Raw genomic sequence first — 25,760 nt, 5'->3', positions numbered from 1 at the left:
GTTGGCTGTGATGGGGCCTGTAGCATCCAGTGTCACTATGTGTGTTCCTGCTTTGTGCTACTTCTCAACTCCCAACTCGCCCTCATCCTGCTATCTGGCAGGATGAGCAAGCTGTTGATGGTGTCAACATGGACTTGTTTCCAATGCCACATCCTTTCTCTCACCTTCCCTTTCTGATTTCAGATGCCCAGGGACTGCAGCTTGCCCAGCCACAGCAACCCCAGAGGAAAAGAGAGAGCAAAAGCACAGCACTAATGACAAGGCCCCACCACTTATTCTCCTTTAGTTCTCTGCCTGAAGTCAGGTCCGATCAACAGCACCACAATCTCCACCACAGGTAGGGCAAGGAGGCACATCCCAAATCCACCCCCGCCTCCCAAATCCACCCCTGCTGGATTGGGGATCAAATCTGATCCACACCAACTGTCCAGGCAACTGAGCCAACCAGCCCGGCAAGGAGTCCGAGTTGCTGTGACAACAGACGCTTTTACATGCATGCCCCCAAAACCCCCAGGCTCCGGAGCTGGAGGTGGCCCTATGGAGTTGAAATTTGTACCCTTTATCATTATTAAACAAACTCCCCCATCATTATAAACCAATCTGTCCTCTGATAAAAAGTGATCAACATGATAAAACTCAAGATATTCTAACATAAGTAGACTTGTACAGATGCAAAACAACCCAAAAATGATGTTTTCTGCTGACCTGGAATATGAAACTGACAAGCACATTTGCAAAGTTCCCTAATCAAACAATATATCCTGGGCTTTAGGTTTCTGAACAATTGGAGCTTTGGCCTTGAGGGACCCCACCTCCATCTTAGCAGATTGGACTGGATTTATTGCAGCCCATCGCAGCAGGAAACATGGCATCCGGGCCCACTTAATCACGTGAAAGAGACCGCGAGTCAGTCTCCCAGCGGTGAGAAAACCTCCCATGATTCAGTCTGAGGTGGAAGGGGCCCATGTGGGAAAGCTCATCCGCATACGGCGGGATGTCATTTATGCTCATTATTGGGCCAAATGACACCAAGTATCCCTGAGCCCAATGGAATTCATTAGGGATTAAATGTGAGTGACTTGGCTTTCCTGTACCTTCCAAAGACTGCCCAGCAAAGACTGTGGGGTTTGTCTGGCCTTCTTTGGGGGTGGGGGGTGGGGGCTCTTGCTTTTAAAGGTGCTTAGTACCTGATCCAAGGACCCAGCATAGGGAAGAGGGTGGCCACTGAAAACCACCCCCTGCCCTTGCCTCTGGTCAGCCAGTAGCTCTGGCCAGGCAGGGTTTCTATCCCTGGCATCCAAAATCCTGGGGAATGCCCAATGTTGACCTCCCTTTCAGAAGCGACGAGAGTTTCCCACATGTTCTCCAAATGGTGGGTGGGACCCACATCAGTTGCATTAAATTCCACCTGTTATGTGTCTTACCTTTCATCATCTAATACATCATCGAATCTGCCATGAACAAAATCAGTGAACATAAGGAATTATTTCATGTTGGTTCTTTCTGAGCTGAAGCTAAGAATTTGCAAATCCCTGCAAACTTCCCTCACCAATGACCATTAACTTCTAACTGACCCATGTTCAGAAATTAAACTTGTAGCCTTAAAGGGTTGAACCAGGTTACACAACCATCCCGTAATAGAAAATAAATATTTTGTGCATAATATCCCCCAACATACTGTGAACAGCACTTTCGGGGATGCACTTGTCATGAAAATATAATAATTTTCATAATATTATAATTTATTGTAAAGGTAGGTTAATAGTGGGGTTTGGATTAGTTTGTGTGTGTGTGTGTGTGTGTTTTAACTGAATTACAGACAGCTGGTCTGGGTGCTTTCATGTATCAGAAGGGAAACTAGGTTTGAAATGCTAAATACGTAAACATGGTTGAAGTTTTAGAATGTGAGGTGTGAAGAACATCTGCATTTTTAGATAAACCAGAGTAGTGAATTTCAAAGAGATGGTAAGGTGTTACACCTAGCCAACAGAGGCTAAGCCAAACAGTGTGTTTATTTTTCCCAAAGACTACTGATAATATGAGTGCTAGGAAAGATTTATATTCTAGAAAAAGTAAAGTTGCAAAGACATATTGGAACAGTGGGATTTACATTAAAAAGGGAGAAACTTGAATAAAGGAGATGAGGTTATGTGTAAGGAAGAAGGCATTCTAAGATCCAACAAGTGTGAAAAGCCTCCAGCCTCTGTGTACCAAGCTGCTGTCTCCAGGAATCAAAGCTAAGAGAATTCACTTTGAATATCACTGTCTTGGGTATTGTGTGCTTTGCCTGGATCTGTTGAAATCTATATTGTTTTACTGTTGCCTTAACTGAGGTGTAATTTGGAGTCACATTAATTAAGAGACCAAGGAGTTATCATAGTAGTAATTTGTAGACCTATGTATATGCTTAAAATCATTTATTAATAAATGTTTAGTTTTGTAAAAAAAAACCTCTTAAGACTCAGTGAACTTATTACTATTGAATTCAAGGCAAGCATCTGGAAATAAAAATACAAATTGCAAAAACAGTTGTGGCAGCTGTTTCAAGTTTCCCTCTGGGATTTGAGCAGCTCAGCATTTACCATCCGCTGTGCCACAACACACTAGTAAAACTATAAAATGTGTTGCTTCCTCTCTGCCTAGTGAGCTATTCTGATGATGTTATCCATACTATTGTCATTAACTATTCAACTCATGACCATATCCAATCAAACACTGGATTTGTAAAGAAGTGAGCAAGATTATTTTGGTAATACAATTTGAAATGCCAACTCAGGATTCTCAACTTTAGGAGACTTAAGTTTTCGTAAGGGATCAATTATCTGTTCAAGCTTTAGATTGCATGCCGTAGGCCTGAGACTTTAAGAGAACACACAAGTATGTGAACTAATCTTGACCTGCTATTTCCAGAGTTCTAAAATTCTTACCTTGTCTTATCTCTGATCTGCATCCTTTGAGAGCAATGTATAAATTGTGGCAATAGCAGGATATATTCTGTAAAATATCAAATGGTGTTGGCTGAACATATTTGTACTTAAATCTCTCTAATTGCTTGAGGAGGCTCACTGTAGTAGTTTAGATACATGCAAATAAGACTTTTGTTTAAAGTGCTTCCATCTGTGAAATCTCTGTGCTAATCCAGTAGGAGTATTTGCCAAGAACTGTTTCCATAAACCAACAAACCTCTGTCTGAATTTTTCTACAAACCAATAATTTTCCCATTAAAGTATGCAGAGAATGAATTCCTGGTGAACCTAATTTGCCTTTAACAGAACGTTTCCATAAATCAGATGCCATTAACTGATGTGTACTTTGAGTGATTATGGTGTATTAGTATATGTTCCAATGTAAGCTGCACAATGTTTTTACTGGAATTCAGAGTTTAGTTTTTTGTAGCCTTCACTGAGAAAGCAAAGTTAAGAAGAAAGTTTGCCATCAGATCAACATAGGTAATAGAGGAGGAAGTATCTGGGGTTTGTGCTAGTCTTGGATTCCACCTGCCACCCTCTGTAAACTTGAGCGTATCCAAAGCTCTGCTGTCTGGATCCTAATTCGCACCAAGTACTGTTCACCCATCACCCCTTTGCTTGCTGACCCTACATTGACTCTATTTTAGAATTCTCATCCTTGTCTTCAAATCACTCCATGGCCTCACCCCTCCCTGTCTCTGTGATCTCCTTCAACCCTACAACCTTCTGAGTTCTCTGCACTCCTCCAATTCTGGCCTCTTATCCATCCCTGATTTATTCACCCCATCATTGGTGGCCATTGCTTCAGCTGTCTAGGGCTTAAGGTCTAGAATTACCTCCCTAAATAAACTTCTTTGCCTCATTCTCCTCCATAAAACCTACCTCTTTGACCAAGCTTTTTGGCCTTTGTCCTCATAGATGTTTACAGCACAGAAGGAAGCCATTCGGCCCAATATGCCCATGCCAGTCAACAAAGATCTGACTACACTAGTCCCATTTTCCAGTGCTTGGCCCATAGCCCTGGAGGCTATGACAACAAAAGTGAATGTCTAAATATTTCTCAAATATTACGAGAGTTTCTGACTCAACCACCCTTCCAGGCAGTGAATTCCAGACTCTCACCACCCTCTAGGTGAAGAAATTTCTCCTCAATTCCCCTCTCAACCTTCTACCTCTTCGTGTTGCCTTGTGTGGCTCAGTGTCTAATCATGCTTGATAATGCTCATGCAAAGCACCTTGGGATGTCTTACTTCATTTAAAGACACTACATAGATGCAAGTTGTTGTATTAGTTTTATTTCATGGAAATCCAAAGTGTAGAGAACTGGGGGGCTTTGGACTGTATGTCCACAGATCCCTGAAGGCAGCAGGACAGGTGATAAGCCGATTAAGAAGGAATTATTAGCCAAGAGTGTATAAAAGCAGGGAAGGTTATGCTATGACTCTATAAAACAGTAGTTAGACGCAGCTAGACTACTGCATACAGTTCTGGTCACTGTATTACAGGAAGGATGCATTCATACTAGAGAGGGTACAGAAGACATTTCTGATGATATTGCCAGGAATGGAGAATTTTAGCTATGAGGAAAGAATGGAGGCTGGGTTGTTTTCTTTGAAATAGTGGAAGCTGAGGGGAGATTTAATTGGGGTATATAAAATAACGAGGGACATAGAGAGAGGAAGGAGCTATTTCCCTTAGCAGAGCGAGGTCAGTAAGTAGGGGACATAGATTTAAGGTGGAAGGATTAGAGGGTTAGGACCCCTGTTTTTTGTGAAATACATTAATGACCTAAACTTGGATACACAGGGCACAGTTTCAAAGTTTAAGGATGACACATATAGCTTGGAAGCATTGTGAACTGTGAGGAGGATAGTGATAGATTTCAAGAGAACATAGACAGCCTGGTGGAATAGGCAGATAGGTGGCAGATGAAATTTAATGCAGAGAAGTGTGAAGTAATTCATTTTGGTAGGAACAACGAGGAATATGATATAATATAAAATAAAGGGTATAATTCTAAAAGGGATGCAGGAGTAGAGGGACCTGGGAGTATATGTGTACAAATCATTGAAGGTGGCAGAACAGGTTGAGGAAGCAATTAATAAAGCATAGGGGATCCTGGGCTTTATAAACAGGGGCATAGAGCACAGAAGCAAGGAAGTTATGTTAAACCTTTTAAAAAAAAACACTGGTTCAGCCTCAACCGGACATTGCGTTAAGTTCTGGGCACCACACTTGAGGAAGGATGCGAAGGCATTAGAGAGGGTGCAGAAAAGATTCACAGGGATGGGGAACTTAAGTTACATAGATAGATTGGAGAAGTTGGGACTGTTCTCGAAGAGAAGGTTGAGAGGAGATTTGTTAGAAGTGCTCAAAATCATGAGGGTTCTGGACCGAGTAGGTAGAGAGGAACCATTCCCATTAGCAGAAGGATTGAGAACCAGAGGGCACAGATTTAAGATGATTCGCAAAACAAGCAACGGCAATATGAAGAAAAATCTTTTTAACGTAGCGAGTGGTTGGAAGCTGGAATGCACTGCCCGAGAGTATGGTGGAGGCAGATTCAATCGGGGCTTTCAAAAGGTAACTGGATAATTATCTGATGAGAAAAAATATTGCAGGGTTACGGAGGAAGATGAAGGAGTGGGCCCACGTGTGTTGCTCTTTCTGAGAACCGGCATAGCCAGGATGGGCCAAATGGCCTCCTTCTGTGCTGTAATCATTCTATGATTCCAGGGGAGTTGAGGAATAGCTTTTTCACCCAGTGGTCAGTGGGGATCTAGTACTCACTCCCTGAAAGAGTGATAGAGGTACAAACCCTCACTGCATTTAAAAAACACTCGGTTATGCACTTGAGATATTGTAACCTTACATGGCCAAAGGTGAAAGGTGAGATTAGACTAGATGTCTCTCATTCAGCCACCACGGACACAATGGGCCAAATGGTCTCCTTCTGTGACTTATATCTTTCTATGTTTCTATGTTCAAATGTGTTCTTTAAATGTTCTACATAGGTCACAGCAGCTTTACATTGAGAAATGTGTAATGTGATTGTTATGATGTGGCAGGTGATGCATGCCCGGTGGACCAAATCCATAAGGGAAACTTGGACACGCTATCACAATGGTTTTGCAAATTGTATTTATTATGAGAAGATGTGTGCATTGAATTCAGAAGTAATAAGTCCACTAAGACCTTTAGAGATTTTAAAAATTACATTAAAATATGTATTAACATAAGAAAAGATTTCAAGCACATACATAAGATTACAGTTACTTAATACTATAACAAATCATGAAATTCTTAATTAACCTAACTCCCAACTACACACCCCCTTTAAGGCAACAGTCCAAAATAGATTTTAAATTTAAAAAGCAAGCCAGCAAGTTACCAGAGCACCCACTCAACAGTGGAATTCCAAAGGCTTTTCTCCAACTTTAGTTACTGGACACAGCAGACTTTGCAAAAATTACTAGAGTCTTCAAGGCTGTTTCATACACTCCTGTTAGATATTACATGGCCCTCCCAACACGGTGTTTCATTCCCCTTTATATATGTTTCTCTCTCTTTAATCTGTAAACTCCATTGTTCCATATGTCTTTACAAAGTTACTTTTCCCATAATATAAAAACCTTTCCTCTTGCCAATATGACCTCTTTCCTTTTGGGAAAAATAAACACACAGCATGACCTTGCTTATCTTAACATCCTACATCCCTTTGAAATCCAAACAACTCCTTCATTTATCTAAAAATGCAAATTTCCTTCACACCTTATATGCTAAGACCTCATCCATGTTTACTCATTAGCATTTCAAATGCCTTTTACCCCTAACTTCATTTGATAATTTCAAGCTTGCAGTCTAGCAGACTCCGACTCAATTAAATCACACACAGACGGAATCATCCATACTCATCCCATAAACCTACCTTACAATAACCCACAATAATATGAAAATTATTATAGTTTTGTAACAGTGATACAGATGTGAAGTAGAATCCAGTTTTGGGAAACAGTGGCAGTATAACTTGCATGGGAGCCCACTATTTGCACTGGAACTTGGGCTTCTGCGTGTGTTTTTGCATGTCTTTGCATGACTGTGCACATGGATGTCCAACGAATCTTAGTGATCAAAATGAACCACTTCACAAATTACCCCTTGTCCCTTAGTCAAAGGTTTATTTTCCTCTGTATAATGTCTCATTTTTCCTTTTGAAAATGTACAATCACTGTGACAATACCTTAGCACTTAAAGACAGGGAAAATCGCCCAGAAATTACAGGGAGGTAGTTCATCATTAGTTAGCAAGAGAAAAGACATTTTCACATGTGTGGCATAGTTGAGTGGCAAACAAGGCAGTTGTGTTCATGTTTGCATTTTCCCAGGTGAAGCAGTTTTTCCAGGACGTCATGGTACAGAGTACACCTCCCTGTGCCCTCCCCCCTCCACATACTTGAGTCCCTGTGGACTCTAGATTGAGAGGGTAGTGGGTGTGTTTATTAATTTGCAATACTGTCTTTAACAGTTCAGTTTTGATTTGGGTTGATAATCTGAGAGAGTATTCCATCTGCGTTAACTAACTTCTTTCTCCAATGGTGGCTGTAAAAGCTGCTGGAATAATTTGAAGTGGGAGTTAGCGCAGATATATATGAATATATATAACATATTTACATATAGCAGACAGCCAAAAGAACCTGAAAAAAATTCTCAAGTGCATTTCATAAGTGAGTCATTTCAGCTACTGCAGCTCTCTGGAGAGAGGAAAGTTTTCAATTTTTCTGCGCACTGACTGCCACTCCTGCACACAGGGAGCAAAAGATTGGAAGTCGCAGGAGACCGGGTGCCAGAAAGAGCCTGCTGGAGAGTCCATAATAGAGAGGAAATTGGGACCAGGTGAGGTCACTTCCCAGTACAGAACTACATATCATCCTTCACAGTGATGTACATAGAAAACGACTATCCTTCTCTACTTTCAATCCCCAAGCAGTGACTTGAATTTCTAGTTAAGTGATTGGGTATGGTATATTTCTTTAAGGACAATTATTTTCATGATATGTAAGCACTCGTCTGTGTGAGTGAGAAATTGAGAGGCTTTGAGCTTAACAGTAAAGTAAAACTTCTTCCACAATTTCAGTATAGGTTGCAGGCTTTGGTTTCTATTCGTTTATGTTTTTTCTCTCTGGATCTCAGCTGAGATTGTAAAGTGAACTTGGTGTAACTGTGTTCTATAGGGAGGAAGGGGCAGCAGGAATAAATGCTGCAGCTTCATGAGACGGGGAATATGCTTTTTGTGCAATGAATTGCTGCTTGATCCTTTTTTATTGCTGTCTGTATGCTCTAATCTGTTGATTAGTATGGTATTGTGATTTAGTATTTGAAGACTCCTCGGAAAATGGTACTCTTTGCTCTCTCTAATTTGCTCTAACTCGGATTCACAGTGGTTAGGTAGTAATTATTAGCACCATAAAATTGGTTTCAGTTTTGAAATGGGTTTGAAACAAGATAGCTTTTTTTTTGAAGAGTCAGACGGACTCGAAACGTTAACTCTGTCTTTCCGCAGATGCTGTCAGATCTGCTGAATTTTCACAGCTAGTTTTGTTTTTGTTTCAGATTTCCAGCATCTGCAGTATTTTGCTTGTAGCTTTTTTTCCTCCCTTCCCCTGAAGGTTGAAAGTTGATGATTCAAGGATTTATGTATAAGAAAGGATGTTAATTTCTAAATCATGCTAAAATAGTCATGAGAAGAATTGTTCAACCTCCTTCCCTATCTGCTGAGCAGGTATATAGGAGAGGGAGCTACTTAAAACGCTGACTGCTTTGCAGATGGTTGCTTATTGCTTTGTCATTTCAGCTCGTAACTTTCGTTGATAGAGCAAAGACTTTTAATGAGGTTGTATATTCGTATTTTTGGATACATTGCATAACCATTCAAGATGTACTTGTAAAATCTAATGTGTAAGCCGCACTCCTATAATGCATCGTAAGTTAAAAGCAGAAGTTCTGTTGATTTGTAGGTTGTTCCAATGTGTTTAGAAGATACAAGAATTTGCATAAGTTATCAATTCACACACCAGGGGGAGGAGCTTCTGGTCGGCGAGCGGGGCGGGGCCTGCTCGCCGACGCGTAAGATGACGTCGGGCGCAGCTCCCGACATCATCCCGCATCATTTCCATTTTCAGGTCAGCGGGGGCGCAGCTGAGTCAGCTGTGCGCCCACCGACCTGTCAATGGCCTATTGAGGCCATTAATAAAACAATTGAGGTGATTGACAGGGTTGACTATCCAACCTTAAGGTTGGCGGGCAGGCCGGGAGCCCTAGTGGGCTTCAGAAAAAGCCTCAAACCTCACCCATGGGCGAGATGAGGTTTCATGAGGGTTTTAAAATATTTAATAAAGATTTCAGTGGAAGTGATGGACATGTCCCAACTCATGCGACAGTGTCACATGAGGGGACATGTCAGGGAAATGTTGATATCATTTGCTTACTATTTTTAAATTGGAGCTGATCTCCCTGAGGCAGCACTTAGCCTCAGGGAGATCAGTGCACTCGTTCGCACATTTGCATGGAAGAGTGCACTCTTGGCTGAGGGAATCCAACCCCTGACCTGCACAGGGAACGCATAGCCTGCCCGCGTAAAATGGCGGCACGCCCCCAATTGGGGGCGCCGATCGGAGGTGCGCCTGCCCGCACCGCTCCTGAACTCCCCCCCCCCCCCCCCCCAAAGAGAGGGGGAAAGTTTCCCCCAGGGGCTGGATTTTCGTGGAGTTGGGGAGATTCTGTGGAGGTGTAGGAAAAAATAAGATGGAGGCAGGAACCCAATTCAGCAAGAACTGTTAATCAAGCAATGTTTTCTCTGATGCGTAGCTGTTTCAACAGAATAATGGCTGGGCTCTCAGCCAAACCACATTATGCACTCTGGGCTGAAAACTTAGATATCCAGTAAATTGTTGAATGTTGTGCCCCAGGAAAACATTGCTTGATTGATGGCTTTATTCTAAGCAATTGACAGAATAGATTCACAATGTTGATGGGTATGGAAGTGCCATGGATTAGCAAGGAGGGTATGAGTCGCCATGAGAAACGGGTGAATGGGCATATCTTGGCAAGGAGGGGATGAAGGGCCTGGAGGGTGGGTATGTGCATGAGGTGCCATGAGTTGGCATGGATAGGGCCTGGGGAGTGTCGAGGGGGTGTGAGGGCAAGAGGGATGTTCTTTGTTTTGCTGTCATCATTACCACTGGGGCAAAGTCCCAGAGCACCGCAGTGGGCCTTCTAAACAGCCTGCCTTGGCACCTAGCAGCACCTGTGGCTGCCTCTGAACACTTTCGGGGGCAGCGGGCCTGACTCCTGTTATCACACTGCGCCCCCACCCCCCCACCTCCTGACCTGTCCATGGAATGAAAATCCCGTGTTTGCTGGCACTTTCTCCTGAAGTGGGCAGGCCAAGCTGGGAAATTTCCCAACTCCTGCCACCCACCTCAAGGATGAAAATCTATCCCCAGATTTTGCAGTAATATAGTGGAGAAAATGACATAACTACCTGGATTCACTCCATTTATGCCTGCAATTTCTTAATTCTATCATAATGGCTTTTTTAAATTCACTCATGGGATATGGGCATCAGCATTTATTGCCCATCCCTAGTTGCCCTTGAGAAGGTGGTGGTGAGCTGCCTTCTTGAACCGCTGCAGTCCATGTGGTGTAGGTACACCCACAGTGCTGTTAGGGAGTGACTCCAAAGATTTTGACCCAGCGACAGTGAAGGAATAGAAATATAGGGCAGGATTTTTCAGTCAGCATGCGGTAGCAGGTCCGACATGCCGGTGCATGCGTCCCGATGTCACCACGCTGTCTCGCGATGTTTCGTTCGGCGGGCGCAGTCTGGGTAGTAGCGGTCGTGGGTTTGGAAGGTGCTGTCTAAGGAGCCTTGGTGAATTCCTGCAGTGCATCTTGTAGATGGTACACACTGCTGCTACTGTGCGTCAGTGGTGGAGGGAGTGAATGTTTGTGGATGGGGTGCCAATCAAGCGGGGCTGCTTTGTCCTGGAAGGTATCGAGCTTCTTGAGTGTTGTTGGAGCTGCACTCATCCAGGCAAGTGGGGAATATTCCATCACCAGTTCAGTTTCTGGTCAATGGTAACCCCAGGATGTTGATTGTGGGGAATTCAGTGATGGTAATGCCATTGACTGTCAAGAGGTAATGATTAGATTCCCTCTTGTTGGAGATGGTCTTTGCCTGGTACTTGTAGTGCAAATGTTACTTACCACTTGTCAGCTGAACTGGACTAGCCACATAAATACTGTGGCTACAAGAGCAAGTCAGAGGCTGGGAATCCTGCAACAAGTAACTCACCTCCTGACTCCCCAAAGCCTGTCCACCATCTACAAAGCACAAGTCAGAAGTGTGATGGCATACTCTCCACTTGCCTGGATGAATGCAGCTCCAACAACACTCAAGAAACTTGACACCATCCCAGGTCAAAGCAGCCCGCTTGATTGGCATCCCTTCCGCAAACATTCACTCCCTTCACCACTGACACACAGTAGCAGCAGTGTGTACCATCTACAAGATGCACTGCAGGAACTCACCAAGGCTCCTTAGACAGCATCTTCCAAACCCACGACCACTACCATCTAGAAGGACAAGGGCAGCAGACACATGGGAACACCACCACCTGGAAGTTCCCCTCCAAGTCACTCACCATCCTGACTTGGAAATATATCACCGTTCCTTCACTGTCACTGGGTCAAAATCCTGGAACTCCCTCCCTAACAGCACTGTGTACCTACACCACATGGACTGCAGCGGTTCAAGAAATCAGCTCACCACCACCTCAAGGGCAATTAGGGATGGGCAATAAATGCTGGCCTAGGCAGCGAGGCCCACCATAAATGAATTTTTAAAAAAGCCCAAGGCTGGATATTGTCCAGGGCTTGCTGCATTTGGACGTGGGCTGCTTCAGTATCTGAGGAGTCACGAATGGTGCTGAACATTGTGCAATCATCAGTGAACGTCCCCACTTCTGACCTTGGAAGGTCATTGATGAAGCAGCTGAAGATGGTTGGGCCGAGGACACTAACCTGAGGAACTCCTGCAGTGATGTCCTGGAGCTGAGATGATTGACCTCCAACAACCACAACCATCTTCCTTTGTGGTAGGTATGACTCCAACCAGCGGAGAGTTTTCCCGCTGATTCCCATTGACTCTAGTTTTGCTCGGGCTCCTTGATGCCACACTCGGTCAAATGCGGCCTTGATGTCCAGGGCAGTCACTCCCACCTCACCACTTCGATGTTCTGACTGTTGTGCATTGCTGATATGGAATAATGCATTGCCACTTAGTTTGAGATAGACACTAGAATGATATTTAGCAGTCATTGGTTATGTGGCACTATTCTCTTAACTCCCTCTCCACCTTCTGCTCCTGTTTGAGTCTCCTTAAAACTCAACTCTTTGACCAAGTTTTTGGCCTCCTCCTTTAGCTCATTGTCCATTTTTGACTGATTACACATCTATGAAGCCCCTTTTTTGCATTAAAGATGCTATATAAATGCAAGATGTAGCTGAATCCTTTGACAATTGCTAACTTGATTCAGATAATTATGGAAGGAAAATTAATTGGGGTTAGAATTGCAACTTGAAGTATGTATGTAGCAGTGACCAGATGCTGTTTTGTGGTGATTAGTCTTCCTCGTAGTTTGTAGACTGTTCACATATTCTTTCACACTTAATATATGCTATGGCCAGGTACCATATACTTCACTCCTGCTATATTTAAGAGTTGTGGGACCTCACGTAGATGTTATGCTGTACTTTACTATACACTACAAAAAGGGTGAGGAGTGCTCTTTGTCCAAAAACATGCGCATGATTTAAATAATGCAGCATTTCAGCACCAACATCAGAAGTGTAACATATGTCATCTGTTTATTCCCAGAATGTTAGAACCTTAAGAAATATGCATAATTCTGCAGTTTCTCACTCCTAATAGTCAGAAACAGAAACTCCTTGCCTGCATGATGTGAACGAAAAGATTTAACTTGTCACTACCGTCAATCAATCTCTCACGATTATTATCCCATTTCTATAGTTGTCACTTGAGAGTTTATTCTGCAGAGACACAGCTGCCTGTGGTTATTCCCACAGGTGAGAAATTATTGGTTGATAGGTTTTTTGGCTAAACTTTATTGGAATGATTTTAATATGGGCTATTTATCTAATGCGTTGATAGTGTAATGTAACTTTTCTAGTCTAATACGCTTGTGTTTCTTCAGGTTTATGTACACAGGTGCTCTCCCCACATGATTGCTTAAGTGTTAAGTGTTTATCAAAAACACAGTCTTTGCTGAACACTTTTTCCACAACCTTTTCTCTGGGGTGGGGGAGGGAGAAAATCTGTACACCTTAAGAACCATGTTATGTAACTGACATATAACTCGTAGTACTATTCATGACTGAAACATTGGGTTTTGTGAACAAATAAATTTTCCTGAACACTTTGTCATGATGACGGTGGCCCCGCCAATAAATATTTCTGTAAACAAGCCTCCTCTTAAGTTCTCCTATCCGCGAATGGTCTTGCAGGCATATGACCTTCAATTAGTTTGCATGTTATGCAGGCTCTATGTGGCCCTTTTGGATTGGCTCAGAAAAGCATCAAGCAGCTGGGTCCCCATTTCAGCAGTTAGCCAATCTATATTTGAAATAGCATCTTTTAAGATGACATATATGTGTACAGTTGCAGTGCAGAGGTATTCTGCATACGAACAAAACTGGAGACACACACACACAACTACTGATCAGTACGAGCTCTTGATTAGTTTAGTTTCATATTTTGTTCTTGTATCTCATTCATATGAATTCCGGTTGTTTTAATAGGGGCCCAGATTCTCCAATATGATCCAGTTCCTTGTCTTCTGAAATCGTTCTGTTTTCTACTGCAGACTGGATTTAGAGACTAGCACGAAGTACATATGTGCAATTCGAAAGTAGCAAGCCTGTTTGAAGCAACTGTACAAGGCGATCTTACAGATACCAGGCTGTGTTTGTGACTTTACTACCTGTATGTTGGGGAAAGTTCCATGAAGGCCAGTAGTATCTATACCACATTGCTGGTCTGTATGACTGAAATAGGCAGCCACACTAAAATGGCTGGCTCAATGGCAAGTAATGCTGGTGATTGCTATCTAGTTGGTCTGCCAGTCGTGCTTTTCCTCTGGGGGTTAGCAAATGAAGCCATCTTAATAAGTAGTCATCTCTGCCTCTGGAGGTCGTGTTGTAGTGCTTAAGCGACAATTACATATTCTATTGGTGCTTCAAAAATCCAAAAGAGTAAATTTATAATTTTTTTAAAATCCTCTATTAAACTGAATATTATATTCCGTTCAAGCACTTTTAGTGGGTACACTTCAAGGCAAAAAGCTCCGATTATTTAAATTTGTGATTTCATGCATGTCCTTTTTAAAATTGCTCCAGAGTTGTTTCTGCCATTCCATGTCCTAACAGCCCTCGTAAAGAAAGAGAAACTCCTAAATACTTCGTCATATTTGGTGGTGATTCTAAATCTATGCACTCTAGGAATGATTGGTTGAAATCACTTTTCCCAATTTACCTTGTCAAAGTTCCTCAAAATTGCGAACCATTCTATCAGATATCCTCTTAATCCTCTCTGCTTAAATAAAACGAGCCCTGGTTTCTCTAGTGCCCCCTCATAATTAAAGCCTCTCATTCCTGATGTCTTAGTGGCCGGAATTTGGTTAATGGCCCACGCGGAACCGGAACTGTGCACCACTTCCACCCTCTTGCTTCTTCCTCTTTCCCATGTGATTGGAATTAAAATGGTGGTGTGCATGGAAAACAGGTGTGATCAGGTCAGGGAATGCGTTTCATTGGTGAAACCCGCCATCAGCTGACAATGCTGCAACTACAGATGTGCTAGAAAAGAGCTTCCTGGTCAAACAAAGGCTGCACATCATGGCCCCACCTTTCCTGCCCAACTCCATTGCCAATAAAACAAGATTGTAGAGTTTAAAGATGGCATGGGTGCTTTTCAAAATTAAATTTTGCCTGTAAATATTTCACATGACATTGGTTTCACGTTATTCGTGTCTGCATTGTTGTTATTTATTGAGACGAGCTCAGTCAGGGAGCTAATGTACTGGCACACCTCAGTGTTGGTACCATTCATTGTTACAGGGGTGTTGGGGATATTTGCTTTATTGTGGAAGAAACAATGTTGTGTTTTTGTATTCATTCTTTATTGAGTGTTCAGGTTAATGTCCAGTGTCGTACTCTCCACTCTGTGGGACATGGGTGAACTTGCAGGCTCAGCTGGGCCACCCTTCTCTGCATCGTAAAGGACATTGTCCCAGATCACTCTCCGCAGGGATAATTGAAATGTTGGAGGTGAACACGAAGCCTGTAAGAACTCTGCCAGCCAACACCCTGAGATGGACACACATTACTGGCATTGCCCTTTAGGGCTCTCACTTTCTTACCTTGACTGACTGTTCCCCCACCCCCACCACATCCAGGACACCAGGCCCTTCCCTCTTCCACTCCTCCCTGCTCCTGACCCCACTCCACACCCCCACCCCCACCACATCCAGGACACCAGGCCCTTCCCTCTTCCACTCCTCTGTGCTCCTGATCCCCACTCCACACCCCCACCCCCACCACATCCAGGACACCAGGCCCTTCCCACTTCCACTCCTCCCTGCTCCTGCACCCAATCCACACCCCCACCCCCACCACATCCAGGACACCAGGCCCTTCCCTCTTTCCACTCCTCCGTGCTCCTGACCCCACTCCACACCCCCACCCCCACCACATCCAGGACACTAGGCCCTTCCCTCTTCCACTCCTCCCTGCTCCTGACCCCACTCCACACCCCCACCACACCCAGGACACCAGGCCCTTCCCTCTTCCACTCCTCCCTGCTCCTGAACCCCACTCCACACCCCCACCCCCACCACATCCAGGACACCAGGCCCTTCCCTCTTCCACTCCTCCGTGCTCGACCCCCACTCCACACCCCTACCTCCCTCGCCACTCATTCACCCTTGGCGTCCCGAGTCTCCCTGCAAGTTGCTGATCTCCTGCTCCCTTCCCTTGTGCCATAGAGTTAAACAAAGAAACCACTGACCTTACACACAACGACACAAAGCCGATTGGTACACACCACCTTTAAACAAACATGAACTGGGTTCCACAAGATTCTCATGTGCTGCTGACTTTATCTTGAAGGTAGGATGTAATTTTAAAAGAAGTTTTGCATGAACGAATATTCACGGAATGCAAATGTATTAGAAGTATGAACCTGCCACAAGCTGCAAACACACCGCTGACTTCATCTCTGCCTTTCGACCTGTAGTCAAGAATTCTAAATTTCGCATCCCACCTAACTCAGTCATGTTTCCCGCTCTCCTTCAGTGTATCCCTTCTACACCCTCACTATGTCCTTGGCATTCTTCCTAAAGTAAGGTGCCAAACCGGACAGATATTCTACTCTGGTCTGACCAATGGTTTGTGCAGGTTAATATCTTTTTGGTTTTGTGGTCTTATGTCCATAATTGTAAAACTTGGGATCCCATATCTTTACAGCTTGATTAACCTGCCCCCTCTCCTTTTAAAAGTATGTGTCTCTGAACCCATATATCTGTACTTCAAAAAAAAGTGTACCATTTAGTGTTTAATTCGTCATCTCATTCCTCATCCCAAAATGCAGCATCTAACATTTTTCTGCATTAAATTTTCCCCATCCATCAACCTGTTGAAGCCCAGTTTATTGATGACCCTTGTAAAATGGGGATTTAAAGTGCAATTCATGCAACTGTTTGACAGTCAACCTGTTGGCATGGGAAACTCTTTCGAGTTATCAACAGTCACAGATTGCAACTCTTTCGAGTACAATCACAGTTCTTGGTTTCCGGGAGTGGGACATGAACCCACAACCCTCTGATTCAGAGGCGAGGGTGCTATGCACTGAGCCACAGCTGACACCTCCCTGTTGGTATGGGAAGGCAGTGCACTGCAAGTATGGGCAAATTGGGTGACCAATGGCAGGAGTGTGGGGGTGGGGCAGATGGAGGGAGGAGATCATGTGGTGATAACCCAAGAAATACATCCAGCAAGACTTGGTAACCCAACTGCCAGCTCCCTGCTTTTTACCATTCAATTTTGTGCAATGTTGTTTTGCCAAATGTATTAGAATGTTGTTCATCTAAACGTATTAAAGGGAATATTCACTTGGTATGTGCTTTGAAACAGTATTCTACAGTGAGGTGAAGAGTAATTGCCAGTCTTACATTAGTGGAGATGGTTTTACTATCGTTTATTTGAAGTGAAAAACATAATTCACAACTGCTGTGGGTATGTATGAATTATGGAGGTTCCCCATAATTGAAATAATCTTGAATGACATCAACTTTAATATTCCACCTAATATCTCACACCAGTTGGTTGATTCATATAGGGAAAGATGGTCCAAAGTTATTTCCTGAATTACTTTCAGAGCCTTCCTTAACAGTGCTTCCAGTGGAAATCTGATAAGAGAAGTATTGGGAGAGGATGAAATGAAAACGCCTGAAGGATCAAATGAGTTTGGATTCTTTTTAATCTCACTGTGCATATCAAATAAACCTCTGTCCTGCAGTTGTATCCGTTGTATCCAAAAGCAGAAACTCTCTCTCCAACATGCAGTCTCTCTGTCATGCACTCTTTCTCTGTCGCACACGCGTGCACGTTCTCGCACTTGCATGCTCTCTCTATCTCTCGTGCGCGCTCTATCTCTCGTGCGTGCTCTCTCTATCTCTCGTGTGCGCTCTATCTCTCGTGCGTGCTCTCTCTATCTCTCGTGCGCGCTCTATCTCTCGTGCATGCTCTCTCTATCTCTCGTGCGCGCTCTATCTCTCGTGCATGCTCTCTCTATCTCTCGTGCGCGCTCTCTCTAGCTCTCTCGTGCGTGCTCTCTCTAGCTTTCGTGCGCGCTCTCTAGCTCTCTCGTGCATGCGCTCTATCTCTCGTGCGTGCTCTCTCTATCTCTCGTGCGCGCTCTATCTCTCGTGCATGCTCTATCTCTCGTGCATGCTCTCTCTATCTCTCGTGCGTGCTCTCTCTAGCTTTCGTGCGCGCACTCTCTATCTCTCGTGCATGCTCTCTCTGTCTCTCGTGCATGCTCTCTCTATCTCTCGTGCGCGCTCTCTCTAGCTTTCGTGCGCGCGCTCTCTATCTCTCGTGCGCGCTCTCTCTAGCTCTCGTGCGTGCTCTCTCTAGCTTTCGTGCGCGCGCTCTCTATCTCTCGTGCGTGCTCTCTCTAGCTTTCGTGCGCGCGCTCTCTAGCTCTCGTGCGCGTTCTCTCTATCTCTCGTGCATGCTCTCTCTAGCTCTCTCGTGCATGCTCTCTCTATCTCTCGTGCGCGCTCTATCTCTCGTGCATGCTCTCTCTATCTCTCGTGCGCGCTTTCTCTAGCTCTCTCGTGCGCGCTTTCTCTAGCTCTCTCGTGCGTGCTCTCTCTAGCTTTCGTGCGCGCGCTCTCTATCTCTCGTGCGTGCTCTCTCTAGCTTTCGTGCGCGCGCTCTCTAGCTCTCTCGTGCGCGCTCTCTCTATCTCTCGTGCGTGCTCTCTCTAGCTCTCTCGTGCGCGCTCTATCTCTCGTGCGTGCTCTCTCTAGCTCTCTCGTGCACGCTCTCTCTATCTCTCATGCGCGCTCTCTCTAGCTTTCGTGCGCGCTCTCTCTCGTGCGCGCTCTCTCTAGCTCTCGTGCGCACTCTCTCTATCTCTCGTGCATGCTCTCTCTATCTCTCGTGCGCGCTCTATCTCTCGTGCATGCTCTCTCTATCTCTCGTGCGCGCTTTCTCTAGCTCTCTCGTGCGCGCTTTCTCTAGCTCTCTCGTGCGTGCTCTCTCTAGCTTTCGTGCGCGCGCTCTCTATCTCTCGTGCGTGCTCTCTCTAGCTTTCGTGCGCGCGCTCTCTAGCTCTCTCGTGCGCGCTCTCTCTATCTCTCGTGCGTGCTCTCTCTAGCTCTCTCGTGCGCGCTCTATCTCTCGTGCGTGCTCTAGCTCTCTCGTGCACGCTCTCTCTATCTCTCATGCGCGCTCTCTCTAGCTTTCGTGCGCGCTCTCTCTCGTGCGCGCTCTCTCTAGCTCTCGTGCGCACTCTCTCTATCTCTCGTGCGCGCTCTCTAGCTCTCGTGCGCACTCTCTCTATCTCTCGTGCGCGCTCTCTAGCTCTCGTGCGCGCTCTCTATCTCTCATGCGCGCTCTCTATCTCTCGTGCGCGCTCTCTATCTCTCGTGCGCGCTCTCTCTAGCTCTCTCGTGCGCGCTCTCTCTAGCTCTCTCGTGCGCGCTCTCTCTAGCTCTCTCCTGCGCGCTCTCTCTAGCTCTCTCGTGCGCGCTCTCTCTAGCTCTCTCGTGCGCGCTCTCTCTAGCTCTCTCGTGCGCGCTCTCTCTAGCTCTCTCGTGCGCGCGCTCTCTAGCTCTCTCGTGCGCGCGCTCTCTAGCTCTCTCGTGCGCTCTCTAGCTCTCTCGTGCGCGCTCTCTCTAGCTCTCGTGCGCGCGCTCTCTAGCTCTCTCGTGCGCGCGCTCTCTAGCTCTCTCGTGCGCGCGCTCTCTAGCTCTCTCGTGCGCGCTCTCTCTAGCTCTCTCGTGCGCGCTCTCTCTAGCTCTCTCGTGCGCGCTCTCTCTAGCTCTCTCGTGCGCGCTCTCTCTAGCTCTCTCGTGCGCGCTCTCTCTAGCTCTCTCGTGCGCGCTCTCTCTAGCTCTCTCGTGCGCGCTCTCTCTAGCTCTCTCTTGTCTCGACCCCCTGCCCATACTCTCTCCGTCTCGACACCCTGCCCACTCTCTCTCCGTCTCGACACCCTGCCCACTCTCTCTCCGTCTCGACCCCCTGCCCGTGCTCTCTCTCCCTCTCGACCCCCTGCCCACGCTCTCTCCGTCTCGACCTCCCCCCGCGTGTGCTCTCTCTATCTCTCTCTCTCTCTCCCTCTCGCCCCCTGCCATAAACTAGGCTTGGTTTCCTTGCGATATACAATATTGAGGGCTGATTGGATTCAGGTTTCATAAGGATTTTCAAAGGAATTGATAGCATAGATGGAGAGAAATATTTTCTGCTGATAGGGGTAGTCTAGGAGAAGTGGACATAACCTTAAAATCAGGAGAGAAGTTAGAAAACCCTTCTTCCAACAGCGTGTAGAAGTGTGGAACTCTGTCCCACAGAAAGAAGTCAATACGAGCCCAATTAATAATTTTAAATCTGAGATTGTTTGATTTAGGGTATTAGTGATAGGGTGCCAAAGTAAATGGGATGGTGTTAGGATACAGATCAAACAGGATATGATTGAATAGTGGAACAGACTCAAGCAGCTGAAAGGCTTACTTTTCTTAACTGGATTATTGGTCCTGGCTACTTGCCAATTAGGCTGTCATTCTCTATAAGACATCCAATGTGTTGAGCAATTTTTGTGTCTCTGAACATCTCTTTGGTATTATGTAATTGGTAACATTACTGTGTCTTACAAAAGTGAAATAGTGCTGATGCTGGAAATCTGAAATAAAAACAAAATGCTGGGTATACTCAGCAGGTCTGGCATCATCTGTGGTGTAAGAAACAGAGTTAATGTTTCAGGTTCACAAATTCTGATGACAGGTCATTGAGCTTTTTACCTTTTGTGTCATTCCCCTTTGACCAAGTTGATTCCACTATGTTCTTTGAAGAACAGGAGAATTATCCTGGTAAACATTAATCCCTCAACCAACTTCACAGATTATCTTGGTTTGCTGTTTGTGGGAATTTGGCATGGGTGCTGTATTTCCCTACATTAACAGTGACTACAGTTCAAACGTACGTCATTAGCTGTGAAAAGTTTTGAGGTGTCCTTAGGCAGCGAAAGAGCTATATAAATACAAATTCTTTTTATCTTTCTGTTATAAACTCTCAGTAGATCTTCCAGGAGGTGCCAATGCTTTAGTCTAGAATGCCTCTATGTAGTTTTGTATTTGTCCTGGTGGAAGAGGATGTTGGTTATAATGAAGCCATGCTGAGCACACTTTGTCAGCAGTTTAATTTCCTTCTTCATTTTAATTGGCTTTTCCCACCCTGTTTTTCCCAATGGTTCCTCTCCAGCCATTGGAGTCGTGCCAACCCTGGCATTAAAGTCCCCCAGAAAGATGATTTTTTCCTTTGAGCTGGCAGTGATGACTTCTTCAGGGTCAAAATAGAACCTTTCCTTAACATCTTCATCAAAAGCAAGGGTGGGGGCATAAGTGCTAATGATGGTGGCATATTGATTATAGCTGAGCTGTAGATGAACTGTCATGAGTCTTTCGTTTGTACAATTGGGGAGTTCTGACAGTGCATCCAAGATCTAAGTGACGTGTGTGCCACTCGATCCATCCTGGACAGATCATAGACTTGTTTGATTGGTGATGAACATCCACCGAGCACTAAAACATCGCAAGACCCAAAGGTCCAAGAGGAAGGTGACCAATGTCTAAACCCTAAAGCAGCCCGACTGAAGAGAGACTTCCAAGTGTGGAAGATCTTCACACATCCAACTCAATTCCAGAACAGTTGGATCAAAGAAAGTCAGCTGTACTAGACTCTTGTGCCCAGACCACTGGGTTTGGACATTGTCATCACCAGGACTGATTCAGTGAAAACGATGCAGAAATACGTGACCTCCTAAAACAAAAAGGAGCAGCCTTCATTGCCTGGCAGAATTACCCACAGTCGCAAGACAAGGCGGCAGCATTCCAACAGCTCAAAGCTGACGTCTAAAGACAAATCCAGAAGATGTGATGGGAAGAGAAAGTCCGAGAGATCCAACAATACGCTGATTGTCATGACATGAAGCTTTTTTGAAGCCACCAGGGCCATTTATAGACCAAGGTCACAGATAAAATCCCCCTTGCTCACAGGAGGGTATTTCTCTGACAATGAATCTTAAGTGAATCCACAATGGCAGCTGATACTCCCCAGGCTATCCCCCAGTATCCTGTGGTAGAATCCATGGGTGAACCACTATCGATGGGAGAGCTGCAACAAGCAATCTAACCAATGAGAAACACCAAAGACTGTGATCCCAATGGTATTCTAGCTGAGGTCTTCAAAGCTGGTGGGGCTGTTGCTCACATCAGGACTTCATGCACTCATCCTATGGATTAGGGAGGGAAAAGAACTCCCCTGACTTGAGGAATGCGATTATTGTAACTATCTTCAAGAAGGGAGATAAATCATGCTGTGGAAACAATCGAGGCATTTCCCTTTCCATAGCAAGGAAATTCCTGACATTTGTTCTCCTGAATCGCCTACTTCCTGTAGCTGAGGAAATCCTCCCAGAGACACAGTGTAGCTTTCGACCTTCCAGAGGAACCTTTAACATGGTCTTTGCTGCCAGACAAATCCAAGAAAAATGTCAAGAACACCACCAGGAACTCTTCATTTCATTCATCGACCTGACCAAAGCATTTGACTCAGTAAATCATGAGGCTCTGTGGATTGTGCTTCAGAGATTTGGATGTCCAAGAAACTTCATCACAATCCTGCAATTGCTTCATGATGATATGACTGCAGTGGTCTTGAGTGGGAGATCTGAAACAGATATCTTCAAAACCTGGACCAGGACAAAGCAAGGCTGTGTGATTACCCCTATACTATTTACAATGTACCTGACAGTGGCTATTCACCTCAAAGATCAACTGCCCTCTGGTATCAGCAATAAATACCATCTAGATAGAAAACTCTTTAACTTCTGTCACCTCTGTGCCAAAAGTAAGCTGACCACCTTAGACATACATGATCCACAGTTTGTGGATGACTGCAGCGTCATTACCCACTCTGCACCAGGTTTGCAAGCCACTCTTGTCCCTTCAATTCTGCTTACAAGAAACTTGGCCTGTCTTTGAATGTTGCCAGAACAAAAATCATATATCAACCCACGCATGTTCAGTCAAATATTCCATCTTCCACATATGCTGTGAAGGACAGACTGTGGAATATGTTGAGCACTTCCCATACCTTGGCAGCCACAACTCTCAAAAGGTCACCATTAATGAGGAGATCCAACATCAGATCAGCTACGCCAGTTCAGCTTTCTACAAGCTATAGCAGCGAGTGTTTAACAACAAAGACCTCCACAGACAGTAATTGTCTTCACCACACTCCTATGCTGCAGTGAGACATGGGCTGTGTATCAGCGACACACAAAAATACTAGAGAAATTCCATCAGCAATGCCTCCGCTGCATTCTCTGGATTCAATGGGAGGACCATTGAACAAAGACTATTGTCCTTCTTGATGCTGGCTCCACAGGCATTCAGACAAAGCTCCTGCTAAATCAACTTTGATGGACTGGACAGGTGAAAAGTGTTTCCCCCGCCATGTCTTGTTTTCCCAATTCTCAAATGGCCAACATTCTGTGGGAGAAAAATGAAAACACTTCAAAGACATTGTGAAGCTTTCCCTGAAGCGCAGCAGCATTGACATTACTGACTGGGAGGAACTTGCTGCCAATCATTCAGAATGGTGACAACTTGCCCATCAAGCTGCATCACACTTTGAGTCACAACGTCTTAATGACGAGGCAGGGCAGTGGCAGAGAAGGAAAGAAAAGGAAGCAATTCCTGCATCACCAATCCCACTACATCGTGGGACATCCTGACCCTTGTGCTCAAAGATCTGCGGGTCAAGAAACGGCCTGTTCAGTCACATGAAGGCAAATGGCAGAAACTTGCAACTCTGTCATCCTCGAATCAAGGGACAGCAGAAGGCTGTCAGTAATGTGATCAATCTCACAATTGCATCCCAAAAAAATCTTTTTGGAACACCATTTAACTTTGTGCGCTCTCGTGTTATAATATTGCCTCATACCTTTATCCATCCTGCCTTACTTTCCTGTCCCTCCTAGAATGATTCCCCTCTTGTATATTTAATTGCCAATCCAAATCCAGCTCCACCCATGTTTCATTTGCTGCTGTTATGTTCTAATTTGTCAATTATAATCATCTCTTTTATTTAACTTTTTTTTATACTTTATACATTAATATGCACATTTTAGTTTGGATTCCCTTCATTGGCTTGTTTTCTGTTTACTTTGCCAGCTTGCGCCCTGATTTCTTAGTTCTGTTTAACTTCTGTCCACCTTTCCATCTCCTATTGCCTGTACACTTCAAGCTGATGTTCCCTTCAAAAGTGCCAACTCTACGGGCGGAAGCCTCCGGTCCCGCCAGCGGCGGGTCTCCTGGCAGGCAGTGGCACAAAATTTGGACTGATGCCAAAGGTCAGTTTCCCAACAGTGGGAAATTAGTTTGGAATTTTGTTCTCCCAACTTTTATGGTGGGCTGAAGGCTTTCCCACTGATCAAAGTCAGGAACCACATTTGCATCTCTTTGCATGTCATGAACGCTGATTAAAAATACAAGTCACCGGAATCATGTTCTCCCTTCCAAATTAAAGTGTTCTAATAACGGATAATTAAAGCGGTCAGTTTCCCAACCATATATAAGTGGCATGTACCTGGCGACCTCCTCTTCAACCGGTGACTTCAAGGTATGTATACGTTGCTTTCACCTACGTTTAACAGCAGTGATGTGAGATTTAGGTGCTTATCAGAAGCTATGGCAAGGGTGGTGCATGGGAGGCAATACTAGCAGGGAGACAATCCTGGTGGGGGGGGAAGTGAGTGGGGGGAGGGGGAAGGCAGGGGCATTACTTGGGGAGGCCATCCACTGCCAGTCACTCTGAAAGTAACTGCCACACTCAACTTTTTTGCCAGCAGATCGTTCCAGGTCTCTGCTGGGGACCTCTGCGGAATCTCACAATCATCCACTCATAAATGCATAAGGGAGGTGACCAGTGCCCTTTTCAATAAAGCACACAATGACACGCAGTTCACTATGGATGAATCAGGCCAGGCTGCCAGAACTGTGGGACTCACGGTGATCTCTGGCTTTCTACAAGTGCAGGACACCATCAACTGCATGCACGTGGCCTTGAGAGCTCCTTGGCAGCAGCCAGTAAGATTTATCAATAGAAAAGGACTTCACTGTCTAAAACGTGTAGCTGATCCGCGATCACCGAAAGCGGAGAATGCATGTTTGTGCAAGGGACACTGGGAGCTCGCATAACTCTTACACCTTAGTCACTTGCAGGTACCACAGATCTTTGAGGGCCTTCAGCGCATTCAACACTGCCACTATGTCTTGGTGCATCCCAGACACCGGCAGCAGAAGTGGAGGCAGCCTGCTGACTGCTATGCCCTGTTGTCTGAGATGACTTTGGTGACTGTCCTCTGGAGGCCCAAGGCCTAGAGGGCCCCGACCTGCTAAGGGTCTCCTGCTCAGGGGCAGGTGCACCCTCCTTGGCCTGACCAGCTAGAGTTGATAGGGTCGTAGACCGAGCGGCTGGAGACCCTTGGAATATCCTGGGTGGATGCCCGTGGGGTGTCCAGCTGATGCTCCCACTCCCTTGAGTAGAAGGGGCACCAGGAGGGAGGTCGAGGTCCCCCATCCCCCCTCACCCACCACTGCTGAAACGCCTGATGCCCTTATGAGAGTTTGGAGTGAGGAGAAGGTTCACTTATCCTGTCAGAGTGGATCAGATCATTCATCCCTTTTCGGCACTGCAGGGCGGTCCTATCTTGGGGTCCACAAGCGTCCTCTCTGACCTCCCTGGCAACCTCCTCCTAGGCCAGCATGGTCAGGTTTTGTAAGAAGCCATGCGCAGCTACAGGTGTAGGCACCCCTACTTTAAATAGTCTCTCAGTGTGACAGCAATCTGTTTGGGATTGCAACTG

General features: G+C 45.2%; 1 protein-coding gene across 1 annotated transcript in view; it reads left to right on the top strand.

Annotated features, from left to right (window-relative positions):
* Positions 1-25,760, top strand: part of LOC144672655 (vitamin D3 receptor-like) — a 243,667-nt gene that overhangs the window by 112,528 nt on the left and 105,379 nt on the right. The window contains exon 6 of the mRNA XM_078534531.1: positions 7,777-7,861. The gene's annotated coding sequence lies outside the window, so the exon portion shown is untranslated. The remainder of the gene's footprint in view (positions 1-7,776; positions 7,862-25,760) is intronic.

This window comes from Cetorhinus maximus, chromosome X, assembly GCF_964194155.1.
Source record: "Cetorhinus maximus chromosome X, sCetMax3.hap1.1, whole genome shotgun sequence".
Classification (NCBI taxonomy): domain Eukaryota; kingdom Metazoa; phylum Chordata; class Chondrichthyes; order Lamniformes; family Cetorhinidae; genus Cetorhinus; species Cetorhinus maximus.
The sequence above is the reverse complement of the archived record's forward strand: the minus strand, read 5'-3'. Positions and strand labels throughout refer to the sequence as shown.